Genomic DNA, 15,595 nt, shown 5'->3' on the forward strand with positions numbered 1-15,595 from the left:
CAATTACCTCTCGGTGCGCAGGTCTCGTGTAGAATCTTCCCTTGTAGGATTCCTCTTCACGAACAGCTCACCTCAGCGCCGCAGCACGAACAACCTCCTTGAAGCTGGACTGTGGCAGATCTTCCAGACTATCTCTCGAGGAGGATGAGATGGTTGTGTGGGCAACCGTTCAGATGATGAACGTCTGCCTCTTGGGGTTTGTTTCTGATGATCTGTTCACCTTGGAGGAACAAGAGGAGAAAACTATGAATATATACGCTTAGGTCTTAGACATAACTCAACCCTAAGCCTCATGGGCTCAAGTTTCACTGAAGCCCAATAGGACTTTAGTGACCAAAAGAGCATATATCCAACAATCTCCCACTTGCTCTTTAAGATACAAACTTGAGTTCGTAAACCCAAGATCATGTAGCCCATAAGCTATCATCATCTGATAATATACCCCATCCCTTGTCTCGAGCTAGCCTGGGGATCTACCATCTGTTATTAATCAAGGCTCCTGATAATCAACGAATGTTTATCTAATTCGGTGCTACTCCACTAAAAGCCCGAACTTGAACTCCAAGATTAACAACACTTATAACATGAATATGCATCGCCCCTTTGTAGAATGTCTATAATTGATTGACAAGTTTTCTGTAACTCAATCAATTATTTATTCCATTGACTATGATGGTTTCTCTAATGGATTACATGCACTGGCCAGTGTCTTTAATATCCAAGTACCGAAACATATCAAGGGGACATATCCTACAAATTCCATGTTGTTTATCTCATAAATACCGATAATGAAATAATCTCACTCCCAAAATACCGAGTTATTGGCCGTCAATAGATCGAACCTCACCCGTTGGTAAATCAAAGAATGAAAACTATTTGATTACCTATTTATAATAAACTCAGGATTAAGAGCAATTACATAACTATAGTTAACTGGAGATTTGATACCTTATGACAGAAAAACAACCTTAATCAAATCTCTCCTTGATCCTTTCAATGTGAATGTTAATTCACACCAATATTTTACAATGATTCGGACAAAATCATTTCATAAAATATTGCAGCCTGAATAAAGTGCCCAACTTTATTTAACGGCTGTGACTCCATTCATCAATTGTGAGATCCTATGATCATGTCCTCCATGAACGTATCCATATGATCATATACTCCACAATTTGATCCGGACCTTTATGTTTGTAAATAGTGCGCAAAATAAATAAATAAAACCTTATTTATGAAATTCAAAAAATGATTTTATTGTTTCATCGTCTTATTCCAAGAGCACAATAAAACCAATAACTCCCACTTGCTTAATGCAAGTCTGGGATCCTCCTAAGACCCAAAGAAGTAACATGCCTCTCGAACACAAATTCAGGCAAACTCTTAGTAACTGGGTCTGCAAGATCCACCTCTAATGCTATCTGAGTTTAGTGAAAAACTCATAGCTCGAGGTTGATTTTCTTGAGTCAATATCCACTTGAAATAACTGAATTTTTGAAAACTCAGCTTTTCAAGACTCCCACTAGAATATACCAGCATATAATCTCTCGTTCTCCAAAGATACTTGAGTACATGCTTAACAATAATCTAGTATTCCTCTAGGTTCAAAATGGTACTATCTCACTACTCCCACTGCATGACAGATGTCTGGTTTAACGCCCAACATGATATGCGTGAGTCTACCTTTGCCAAAGCATAAGATATCTTGCTCATGCATTCTTCCTTCTTAGAAGTCTTTGGTCACTCCTTAGAAAGATGAATTCCACATCTGAGAATTATAATTCTTCTTTTAGAATTCTCATGTTGAATTTTGGCAAGAGTTTTGTCAATGTAAGTAGCCTGAGGTGATGCCAACAACTTATTCTTCCGGCCTCATAAGAGTTTTATACCAAGAATATAATTGGCTTCCCCAGTACTTCCATACCAAAACACTAACTTAGCCAACTCTTTATGCTTGATATTACCTCCACATTGTTTCTAATAAGGAGCATACCATCTACATAAAGTACCAGAAAAGCTACTGTCTTCCGTTGTATCCTTTACATACAAATACACATCATTCATCAAGGTTCTCTCAGAATCAAAATTTTGATAACCTGATCAAAACTGATGTTTCAAGACCTGGATGCTTGCTTAAGTCTATGAAATAGACTTTCACAACTTGCATACCGTGTGTTCCTACTCATTTGCTATAAACCCTTTTGGTTGTTGTATGTAGATATCCTGACGTCCAACTCCCAAGATTAAATCTCATAATTGAGACTTATAGCAACCAAGAGAATCTGGATAGACTCAAGCATGGCGTCTGGCAAAAAATGCCTCCAAGCTAGCTTTGAAGGTTTTCACCTTCCTGTCCATCCTCTCTTTGCCTTTTATGTCCACATGCACCTTGTGGGTTTTACCCCTCTTGGTGTTTTTACTAGGACCGAACGGAGTTGAAATACAAGTATTTCATCTCATTGTTCATAGCTTGAGCAACACTTGAGCAACAACATCTTCTAGTGCATTATCGTAACTAGTAGGATCAATGCCACTCAACAAGAAACAACTTGAGAGTTAACAAGGTTCTCTCCCACTACGAATGTACTGCACTAGACCTTGTGTATTTATAAGTAAAACAAAGAGTGGGTCAAATGATGGATCTTCAATTTATTGAGGATCCGCTTATACTTGATATTGTTCCTTTACATGTGATACTAATATTTCTACTAGTTTCACTTATATATTATCATGTTGAATTTCCAATCATGGTCTTCTTGTTTGTTCCCTTTGAGATATATCTATCCCCTCTTGAACAATCAAGGGGACAATGGATGAAGCTTCGAGAGATTCTGGAAATTCTTGAGCTGAGATAAATCTCATCAAGAATAACCTAACTTAAGAGCTTATAATTTCTCATCCAGTCCTCCTTTAAGAAAATCATGTGAGTGCTCACTTAGATTATCTTGTCCTTAAGGCTAAATAAGAAATCATCCCTAGTTCTCTTACGGTAGCCAAAAGATATGCACTCTTCCATACAAGATTCCATCTTATTTGACTGCTGTTATAGGACGTGTGCCGTAGCACCCTAAATCCGAATATGGTTTGATCTGGGCTTGCACCCTTTCCATAATTCTTTAGGTGTCTTTATTGCAAATTTTGACGGAATCAAGTTAAGAAGGTACATTTCTTTCTCTTAGGCATCTCCCTTGAACAACATTGGCAAAGATGAATAACTGAACATGATCTTCACCAAGTCTAGAAATGTTTGATTTTTGCATGCTGCAACTTCATTCAACTAACGCGTTCTTAGAGTTGACAGTTATGAAAACTATCCCCTCTTAAATCAGGTAAGACCTGAATTTACCAGACAGGTAGTCAACACTTTGGTCAGACCAAAGTGTTTTTGATTTGAACACCTACATGCTTTTCTGCCTCAGACTAAACCTCTTGGAAATTTCCAAAAGCTTTAGACTTATGGCGCACTTGGTTCATCTGTTCAAATCCAGAGTAAACATTCATATAATGAAGTACTCATCTCCTCTTCTGGTCTGAACGCTAATTAGTCCACGTACATTAGTATCTCTCGAGGAGGATGATGAACGTCTGCCTCTTGGGGTTTGTTTCTGATGATCTGTTCACCTTGGAGGCACAATAGGAGAAAACTATGAATATATACGCTTAGGTCTTAGACATAACTCAACCCTAAGCCTCATGGGCTCAAGTTTCACTGAAGCCCAATAGGACTTTAGTGACCAAAAGAGCATATATCCAACATATAGTTCTAGTTTGGCTGAAAATACCATCCAAGCGTTAATATACAACAGAGATTGGTTATGTAGTAGGTATAACTTGACGAAAAAATAAAAGATATAAATTTAATCAATTAAAATTATTTTATAATTTAATTATATTCGATTAAATTTTAATAGAAATTTGACTATATTTTTTATAAAGGAGGAACCAACATCTCAGTATGTGAGATTGCTTATATGAATCTATTAAAAGATTTTTTGTTTCTTAATCTTACTTTTTATTTTCGATTCTTTATTCTTGTTTTCCACATTTATAAATTGCTTGTCACCTTAAGTAATCTTGGAATTGCATTTGTAGGGGAGAGAAGATGAAGAGCAGATGAAGAGCAGATGAAGAGAAGTTTTTGGCTATTACAAGCATCATGATGTGTTTGTTGCATTTATGTAGTTATTTTAACTTACACAGTATAGATTTATTTGTTGGATCTGAAGAAATATATGTTATTTAGTTTGAACATTTTACTTTTGAAAGTGACTTAAATGCAGATTGTGATGGAATTTGTTGTGATTTTTTGTTCTGTTTAGACGTTAAAATTGTGATTTTTGTTTTAGCAACAAAATTTGAGTATTTTGTGAAGTTGATTCATAGTTCTGCTTGGAAGTTAAAAATTAACAGGCAACGGGCCAAGTCAGGCCATTTGTTTTTTTATAATCGGGTCAAATCAGGTTAACAGTTAGACTTGTACTAGATTCGGGTCAGGCCAAATTAATTTTTTTTTATATAGACTTGGACTTTTTGGAGTAAAACTCAATCCAGTCCAGCTCACTTTCATCCCTGGTCATGGGCATACGTGGATTCCAATCTTATGAATAGATTTAAATGATCCTATATCTTTTATCAGTTCTATTTCCTTTTCTAATTAAAATTCGACCAGATTTATCTGTTTTGCCTTACCAAGAAAACTTGCAATTTGCACTGCACGGTAATATGGCAACATCACCAAAGTGTTATTCTTTGAAATTTTTTATCCAAATATCATGTGAATAATATTTTTTACCAGATTGTCATGTGAAATAATATGACTAGTAGCGAATTATGTTCACCAATAATTTTATGACACGTGGCACTTTTTCAAAAAAAAATCTGACTGGACATAATTTGCTACTAGTAGTAATAAATTTGATACGTAATATGGCCACATATCACGAAATTATTAGCAAACGTAATTCGCTATCGCTATCAGTCATAGCGAATTACGTTACCTAACAATATGATAAAAAATATCATTTACAATGTATTTGAATAAAATTTTGTTAAACAACGATATTTTAATCACTATTCCACAACATGAGATGCTTTTGCCGTTGTCAGTTGAATAATTAACCTTATATGTGATTTTTGTCCGAAAGCTATTTAAGAGAATATATAAGGTAAAATACAAGTAGAAGGGCGGCCTGTTAACACATTAACCCACCCTTTTTTTGTAACGGATAAGAGAAGATATTAACTAACTAAAAATGTTATTGTACTTTTTTTATTTGAAGTAGAATATTTTTATTATCAATTTTTTTTACTATCATTTTATTATTACTCTGAGGTGGTGTTTGTTTGAGAGTTTTTTAGGAGATATCTATTTTTCTCAAGTATGGCTTTTAGAAACACCATGTTTGTTTCAACGTTTTTCACCAAAAATCTATCTATCCAATTTGTCTGGATTTATGAGAAACATAAATATTCGCACTGTTTAGAAATCCAATTTGAAGGTGAGATTTTTTGAAAAATCGGTTATCTGGCTTTTAATGCACTATTGATTTCATAAAGTTACCTAATTTTTCCAGTAAAGTTTTTCCCTACTAAATAATTTTTTTTTACATTTTTCTACCTATCTCACTTTATCTATCTTTCCAATCATTTCTCTATCTATCTCATTTCTCTACTATTCCAAAAAAATTTCCTCAACCAAACGCCCCCTAATAGTCATTAGATTATAGAAAAAATTGAAAAATAAAAGAAAAAAAAGCTTTTGAATTCAATCATGATTAAAGTGATAATAAAAAATAATAATAGTAAGATTATTCTACCTCTTTTTATTATAGTATTCTTACATTAGTTTTTCAAAAATAAATGATTTGATATTTCTCATTGTAAGATATACAATTATCTATTAGAGACATATAAAATGTGTGGGATTCATGTGAAGTGAAAAGAGAGAAAAAAATTTAAATTCTAAATATTTTTATATGTGTATAGAAAATAATCTCCTACCAAAGACATTAAATCCATAAAATTAATACACTTATCAATTACGTATTATTATTCTTCACACAAGCCTACGGAGATATTAGAGATTTTGTAGCATTACGAAGCCTATGAGGTTAATAATATGACAGGAGACTCTGGGTTGTGGTGTGAGAAGGACAATAAGTGGCAGAAAGTCAGAAACATCTATCTTGATGCAAGCTTTCAACTTTGATTATTATAAAGTCTTATCCCTGAGCATTCCTGTGAATAGATAGGATGAATCTAGTTGTCTGATTTTTTTGTAAACATTGTAACTGCAGTGTTCATTTGATTTCCAAACGCAATGCAAATGTAGCCCAATGGAGTAAGACTTTTTTTGCTATGACATATGGGGTAGGATTAGGACCTTATTGACAACCGCATCGATAATGACACAAAACATGCCAAATCATATGATATGACATTTTGACACATTAATTTTTAAAAATGTTATATTTTGATACATTAAGACATGTTTTGATATTAAATAATATTTTTAATTTATGTAGTGTATATTATATTTAATATTCAATAATTTATCAAAAAATAAAACTAAACTTATAATATTCATCAATTTTACAAAGAAACATAAGATATCCCAAATATTTATATTGAACTCAATAAAATTGTACTCATAATCCAACGAGTCTAACAGTTGAAACTAAAAACTTAACGCAACCCAACATTTGAATCTTTTTTAAAATTTTTATAATACGTGTTGGAGTGTCGAAGAATGTCGAAATGTCAAAAAGTGTAGGACACGACACGTCAAAATTTTTAAAGTATCAGTGCTTCATAGTTGACAACAACTTTGGTCTTGCAAATATATCTTCATTAGTTATTGGGTTACATTTCTCTCATTTTATATAAGAATAGACAAATCCCGTTTATAATATTATTTCTGCTGCATAATGATTTCCTTAGTTATATTTAGTCTCTTGCTTAGTTGTCTTGCACGGTGCTTCTATTTAAGAGTACACCAGTTGAGTCAATATCAGGTATAATTAGATGGATGCCTTCTGTCACCACTACAAAAATTCAGGCATTTTGTGGAGGTCATATTTTCATATTGTGGAGATTTTTGACCCCCCACAAAATACATTTGTGGCATTCACTCAAACCCCCAGTTCTGCCTTCGCCACAAAATAGTTTGTGGGGTTTTTTTGTGCAGTGCCACAATTTGTTGAAGTATTTTCTGGGGGTTTGAGACCCCCACAAATATTGCACTTTCTGGAGGTTTAAGACCCCCACAAATGTTGTATTATTTATGGGGATTTAGTAACCTCCACAAAATTCATCATTTTCTAGAGGACATAGACTGCTACAATTTATTTATTATTTTGACAGATTTAAACCTCCACTAAATACTCGTTATCCAAATTTGAAAAGTGTGTATATCATAATTTTGGAATTGGGCCCATCACTTGATTTGTTAGCCAATTTATTATTTATTTGTTTGATCTCTTAATATTTCCTTGAAAACACTTGTTAAATACTAGTTATCCAAAAGCAACACTATAGCACACCAATCATAGTTTATATTTATGCTTGCACTTGGTTAATACTTTTTTAAATAAATAAAAGTATAAATATACTCTAACACCCGTATACTATAATATGAAGTTGAATTAATGTCCAGCAAAACAAAAACTTACATAATATTCTCTTATCTAATGAAGAGCCTAACAACATTCATAGTAGAATATGTCTCACTATAATTATACACATTCATAAAAGATATAAAGTTAATTCAATGTTGTGCAATGTTTCTCTCATTTGACATTAAACTATCTCTGTCACTACTTGAACTACAACTGTTTTCACTTTCAGCCATACTTTTCCGAGGATAGTTGACAGCAGAAATTGGAGGACTGAAAGACGGACGATATTATCAACATAAGGTTGCAAATAAGGGTGCTTTAACACCTCAGATGCCTGTGAAAAATATAAAGTGACGTTGTTTAGGAAAACTAATGATGGTAAACCATTGTCATTTGTCACATTGGAAATAAATTTGTTCTCAAGAGAGGCTTACGGTTGGTCGATGGTCAGGATTTTTTCTCAGCATGCCCTTTATTAGTGTTTTCCTGTAGGTACAGGAGTATACAAAATAAGATTTCCAACCAGCATAGAGAGAAAAATAAGAACAGAACTAGTTAAGTAAATTAGCTTTGACCACAAATGCAAAGTTTACTAAGCATCAGCTGTTTACTAAGAGATGTAAAAATGAAGGAGGTTCGAATATTAGCTTTGACCATTGATCAATTTTTGGGCATAACTGCAAATTACAGATAAAGAAAGAAGTGAATGTTCATTGCAGAAAAAAACTTACCAAGGGTGTCATAGAGAGGGACACAGACAAAGCTGTAGGCGGAACAAGCCTACACCAATATGAACATGACTACGAATTATGATAATCATAATAGAAGGAATAATAGAGAAAACTTTGAGAACACAGAAGTGCCAAACCACCATTGCCACAATCCATTAAGGGCAATTAGCTCCATAAACTCCAATTTGAGAGCCCTGTGATAAGATGACCACAATAAACATTAAAAGAAGATTGATTTCCTTTGAAGACTACTAATCTCCTGTATGTACAAATGATGAGGGAACCCCTTTTGTAAGCACATATGGGTTCAACACCAGATGCTCGTAAAGCAGAACCAATATGTAGAACTTCATCATAAAAAATAACCTCTTTCTCCACTAGTCGGCTTAGTGCTCTTCTTATCCTTGAGAGAATATCTAGTTGTTGCCTCCTCAGGGGAATTATAAAAAATAAAAAATACTGATTTCCTATGGCTCTAGACTTGTGAGTGATTGAGTTGTCTCCAAGAGAACCCTAGAATTATTCTATGTCTTTGATTAATTGTGTAAATTATCCTATCTATTCAAGCTCCAGCTACATCATTAATTACCAATTTACCAACCATTGACTCATTGGATGAGTGCATTGGGTGAGTGTGTTCATGCAAATAGAAGTGTAGTGTGATTGAATTTATAGCAAGGGATTTATCCTAGTCAGTTTGATATCCCTTTAAACTTGTAGCTAAAAACTCAAGGATGGGTTCGTCAAGAACTTTTTTATACAAAGCACATCCTGAATTTTTTAGCCCCATTTTAAAAAAAGGACACCAAACTGAACCTTGGAATAACGAGACTTGTATGGTCTTTTACCAAGTCAGAAAGATATCAACAGGAATTCAAATTGAAATTCACAATTCATTAGCCAAAAATTTGGTGATGCAAAATAATAACTAGTTTCTTATTACTTAAGGGGTTTAAGAAATGAAACATAGTCAGATAATCAGTCAAAATTCATTAATCAAACCACTTAATGCTCTTGACTCTTGAGGTCTAAAAATAAACATATATTTACAAAAAAAATAAAAAAAAAATAAACGTATATGTAAATAAAAGTTCTATGACAAAAAAAGAAAATAACTATTTCAAAGGAAAGGAAATAACTAACCCCAAATTACAAAACCAGGGTTTAAAATGGTACCTTGGGGGAGTTAGGAATTGCAGTGAGGATGGTCGAAGCGCAGCCACCAATATTTTTAATTCTAAAGCAAATTAACTTACAGCGGTGCAACGTAGATTTGGGGAATTCTAAAACAGCATAGACCCAAGATCCACTCCTTCAGGTGGCATTCTCTTGTGAAAAACATGGAAGTCATTCTCTTGTGTAAAGGTAATATGCTAGCCTATATAAATCAGCGAAGGATACTCCCATATATAACTAATTAACATTTTTTATAATTCAGAAACGAATTCCGAGTTGTATGCCACATCAAATAGAGAATGTTAATCCCAGTTCAATGTTGAAATACAATTATTTTAATTACCTCAGTGTTGTCACTGGAGTCATACAGGGGTCCATCTGCAACAAAGAAACCAAAATAATGGGAAACTAATGATTATAACTATTGATGAATATTGACAATATTATTAATTTAAGATTTGAATCTTAAAAAAAATTAATCAGGGAAGGGAGTAGGAATTAGAACCTTATAAAGAAGAAACCAAATAAGCCCCTAATAGAAGGAAGATGCTCTTATGCTCTTCACGTGCTCTTATGCACACGCTTTGAACTCATAGGCTACAATAGAGCGCATACAAGTCTTCATACACCATTTAATAGCTCATTCTGAAACTGTTTGTTCCTTGAAAATGATCTTAAAAATAACCAGAAAGGAGGGGAAATAAAAAAAAAACAAAAAAGTAACGACAAAATACAATTAAGGCACCATTTAAGTTACCCTTAAATTTTCTATAAGAGACTAGAGGCCAGGATAAAGAAGGAACAAGATATCCCTCCATGGTTTCCCCAGTGAGCTTTGTAATCCAATGCTGTTGTACTTCCTAGAAGGCCCTGAAGGTGGGATTGACATTGCTTTTGGCAAGAAGCCAGAAAAGTTTGGAGCCAAAGCCTGAGCCTTTGGTTGCATTTTGAAAATTTGAGTGTGTCTAGAACCATAACTGTGGCCAGCAAAATATATCAGCAAAAATAGCAATACTAGCAATACATAAAGATGTCTTCTATCCATTTTGTCCAACAAAGGGAGTTTCCTTTATAGCAAGAGAACCTCAGAAATGGAAAAAGAGGAGACAGAAAAAGGGAGCCACCAAAAAACCATCTCTAATAAAAGGAAATTAGGAATTTACAATATCTATTATTGAGAAACTAAGAAAATAAGAAAATTAAGAAACTAGGTAATCAAGGAAAATAATACAAATCAAATTTGAATCAATTACAGAATATACAATCCCTAAATAAGAGATATAATCCTTAAATAGAAATACTTTTCAACGACTTACAATAATGAATCTATACACCGGTATTAATCAGAAACATACCTTTAGTTGGCCTCGGAAAAGAAGAACCCAATGATTGCTTCCCATTCTATGCCTCCCAAAACCTCCATATCCTGAAGAATAGATACATTTAAAAAGCAATAAAATCCAGCTACACTTGTTAAACCTACTGCATGTCAACGATTTTGATAACCAAGCTCATGATTGGAGTACAGAAATTTACTCTTCTATCACTAATCAAAAAGCAAAAAGAAGAATGTCCTTAAAACGCAGATCATTGGCGCCAAGAAAGCTTCTTCTCCCTGCCACCAAAGAAGTACCATATAAAAAAAAATATAAAAAATATTTTTCAAGTGTTTGCATAAGATAAAGAAAATAATACCTATATCGGTAGAACTTGTGCAATCCATTTATCGTCTGCACTGACCTCGAGCTCGTCGACGATAGCACCGCCGCCCTCTACGCCGTCACGGCTCCGTCCATGGCGGTGCCCTTAACTGAATGCGAAATTCATGCGGAACGGGAAATGAATTCCCTAATCGGAATTGAAAACGAAATCTAAATCAAACAATTAAAGAGTTTGAAAGCCCAAACTTACTTACGATTGGTAAAAAACTACAAATGGCAGGGAAAAGAAGAGAAAGAAAGAGAGAAGATGAGGCATGGTCACCATTTTGGCAAACAAAACACAGATCCAAACCCTAGTAAAGGAAAAGAGAAATGAAAAAAGAGATGAAGATATTAGAGTTAAAAAAGGCTAGTGTGTGCTATGAATATAGTGACGAGACTGAGAATTAGAGTCTGGATAGAGGAAATAGCGAGAGAAAAGGCATTGTGGCGTTTGGCGCGATGCTACTCGTTTTTTATTACATAGTAAAATTTATTATTTTAAATTTTTTTCACACGTCATTAAGATTCATTAAACGAGATAAAGTAATATTAAGTAGAAAAACAATAATAAATCGTGGAGGTCTAGAATCTGCCAAAAATTACATTATTTAGTGGAGGTTTTTTTGACCTACACTAAATAACCTCCACTAATTACTCATTTTTTTGTAGTGTGCACTTTGTATATTTACAGCTTATGCAAATATATATCATTAAATATTCTACATGAATAATAATTTTACATGATTTAATTTTAGATAATAAAATTTAAAAAGGCATACATTATTACATTCCAACACATTTTTTATTTTCAAAACAAGTATAAGCATGACATGTTATGCTCATGCTTACAAGGATATATTCAAACTTGACACATTATATAATCAACCCCCCCTAACAAAAAAAATGTTATAAACCGGTTTATGGTTAAATAGCGGTCAACTGGTTGTTTCTTAAAGCGGTGTTCAGATTAACGGGTCAATAAGGTTTATCTTTATCGGGTTCAAAAGACAATTTTATATTGTTTAGAAATTACGGTAATACGATTTTATGTTATTGAGAAATTATATTATAAAGTGTAATTTCATGTTGCTTGAAAATTATACTAATGTAATTTCATGTTGTTGAGAAATTACATTGAGGATCGATAAGAATTAGTGTATTATATTGTTGATCAAATTTTGATATTAATTCTTACTACACTACTAAGTTTTTGATTCATGAAGATATAATACTCATTGTATGAGAGTATGGAAGATCATATGCTATAATATTTTCTGCATATTGATCGCCATGTTCCTATAATGGTGTTATGTTGGATTGAATTGTGTTGAGATGCTGATATTAAAATTGGAATATTATTTTTCAAAATCGTGGCCACATAAAATAATTTTGTAGTTATTAACCTGATGGAGTCGTTTTCAAAATAAAATGATTTTCAAAATAATATTAAATTAATTAATATAGCCCAAGTGGAAAAATGTTATATTATTATATGAAAAATGGATTCGCTTTTTCTGCAGTTGCTGCAGATAAATAATCTGCAGTAAACCCAATACGACGTCGTTTTGAGACGAAAATTATAGTGTTTTTGTAATTTTAATTTATTTCAGGGTTATAATAGTCTTTATATTTATAATTTTTTAGGATTTTAATACCAGAATTACGTCGTTTTGAGAATAAATACAGATATCTGCATTAACTGCAGAAACATTTTTCCCATGAAAAATTCTTACATCATCATCTTCCTCTGCTTCTTTTTCTCTCAGCTCAATTCATCAATTTATAGTCTTGAGTCCCTTGGAATCTTAACTGACCTATCAAGTTATTTCAATTGAAAGAGGAGAAGAAAAAAAGAAGATGATGGTGTTGGGGTTAATCCTGTACGGTGTATTGGATTTGACGGTTGCTGGGGTGTCTTTGACAGTGGTCTGTGGTTTTTTACCTTCATTGCTTTCGTTCTAAGCTCTGTTGCATTCTTGCACAACTCCAAGTATGTCTCCTGAATTTTGGTACCCACTTGCTTTGTCCCTGCTTTAATTTTGTGATTACTCTGTTAGTTTGTTACGATCGAGCCTCTTCACGCCATTGAGGATATTTGACAGCTTGGTGGTAATACTGAGGCTCAAACTGTGGAAATATTGAGAGAAAAATGTTTGTGAGGTGAAGATAGGCTGTCATATGATATAACAGAAGCTAGAGGATGCAGAACAGAATGTTGCACGTTGGTGGACTGAGTTAATAAATTGCAATGGTAATCCCTTAGATTTGAAGGAGGTTTAGAGGCTCTTGATGAATGTCTTATAGGAGCAACATGATGTTCAGGCCGAGGTTGATTATTAATATCAAGAGCTTCTTGAATATGTGGAGATTCAGAATTATGTGATTCTGAATTAGAAATAGAATTGTCTTGACTTGATGAAATTAAAAGAGAGGGCTGTGTGGACTGACCGGTGAGTAAGTGATCATCATGAGTTGAAGTAGATATGCTATTGTAGGGTAGTACCAAATCTGGAAATGGATTGAAATCAGTGTGTCCCTGTCCATAACAGTATGGAAAAATATCCTCATGAAAAATAACATCTCTGGAGGCAAAAACTTGCCCACTATCAAGATCAAAGAATTTGTATGCCTTCATCCTCGGAGCCCAGAAAGATACAACGACGAGCTCGAGGTTCAAATTTGGTTCTATGAGCAGTAAGTGTAGAAGCAAAGCTGAGACAACCAAATACCCGAAAACATGTATAGTCTACCTCCTTTTGGTAAAGAACTGAGTAGGGAGATTGGTAGCCAAGAAGATGAGATGTTGTTCTGTTGATGATAAACACAGTAGTGGAAACACAATCAAACCAGAAGTTGATGGGAATCCTTGATTGAAAATATAAGGCCCGAGCAACATTTAGGATGTGTTGATGCTTTCTTTCCACAACTGAATTCTGCTGGGGAGTCTCAACACAAGCATATTGATGAAGTATTCCTTGTGCTTGACAAAAATCAGTGAAGGCCAGCTCTCTTGCCTTTTCTGATCGGATCATCTTAATTTTCTTCCCAAATTGATTATGTATCATAGTAAAAAACTTAAGAAAAACTGTATGGACTTCTCTCTTGGCTTTAAGCAAATATATCCAAGTAAATCTAGTGTTATCATCAACGAATGTAATAAGAAGGGGTGTGAAAGGGCCCGCAAATATCGCAGTGAATTAAATCAAAAGAAAATTGAGACAGATTATTATGAGAGACAAAAGGAAGACGTTTTTGTTTTGCAAGAGGGCAAACAGAACAATACATTTATGAGACAAATAGCGTAGTCTATTGTGCCAAGTATGAAATGATACAAAATTTATACAACTAGAATTCATATGAATCATGTTATATGAAGTATCAAGTACATACAGATCTTCAACTCTATCACTCCTGCCAATCATCTTCTGGTGCAAGTCCAGAATAACAAAGGACGTGGAATGAAAACTAATTACAAAACATGAACTGGCAGTAAGGGCACTGACAGACAAGAGGTTAAAACGAAAACTTGGAACAAATAAAACATTCATGAGTAAAATATTTGGTGTCGATTGAATGTCACCAACAAAATGAACCGGAATCGTGAAGTGGTCAGGTAGAGTTATCTGAGAGCTACTGACAGAAGAAAAGGAATCATTTAACCCCATGAGAAAGGCCATAGTACATTCCATCTGATAATAATCAACAAGCTTCTGAACTCCACCACATGAACAGTGACCACAATTACAGGAAGGGCGAAAATTGCCAAGTTCTTCCCAAATCGATTTTATTTTTGTGAAATATGCACTTACAGAAAGCTGATCTTGAGTAAGAGTTGTCAAATTGCGACGTAACTGAAAAATTCTTGGGCCATTGCTTCGTTGAAATCGATCTTGAAGATCAACCCAAATTGAGTGAGCAGAGTTTGAGTAAATGATGCTACCTGAGATTTCTTAGGAGACTGAATTAAGGATCCAAGATATATCATTGTTGCAGGACCAGCAACGTTGTAGATGAGGCTCAGTATCAGCAGGCTTGACGATTGACCCATCAATGAACCCTAGCTTGTTCTTGACGGAGAGGGCAATTTTCATGGCTCAGCTCCATGAAATATAGTTATCGCCGGTCAAAAGTTGAGAAACTAAGACCAAACCAGGGCTGTCAGAATGGTGAATGAAGAAGGGACTCGAAGAATCATCCACTGCTGAAGCCATGAGAAAAGCTAAAAGCAAGAGCAGTGGAACGAGCGGAATGAAAAACAAAATCTCACTTTTCTCTTGATACCATCTTATAACAATCAGAAACAAGAACTGAACAAATCTTCTATTGATTCAAAGTTTGCAAAGTCGTACATCACGTTTTCTTAAAAGAA

Source organism: Gastrolobium bilobum, unplaced genomic scaffold (assembly GCF_033153095.1).
Source record: "Gastrolobium bilobum isolate Gb01-03AN ecotype WA unplaced genomic scaffold, APGP_CSIRO_Gbil_v1 utg7782, whole genome shotgun sequence".
NCBI lineage: Eukaryota > Viridiplantae > Streptophyta > Magnoliopsida > Fabales > Fabaceae > Gastrolobium > Gastrolobium bilobum.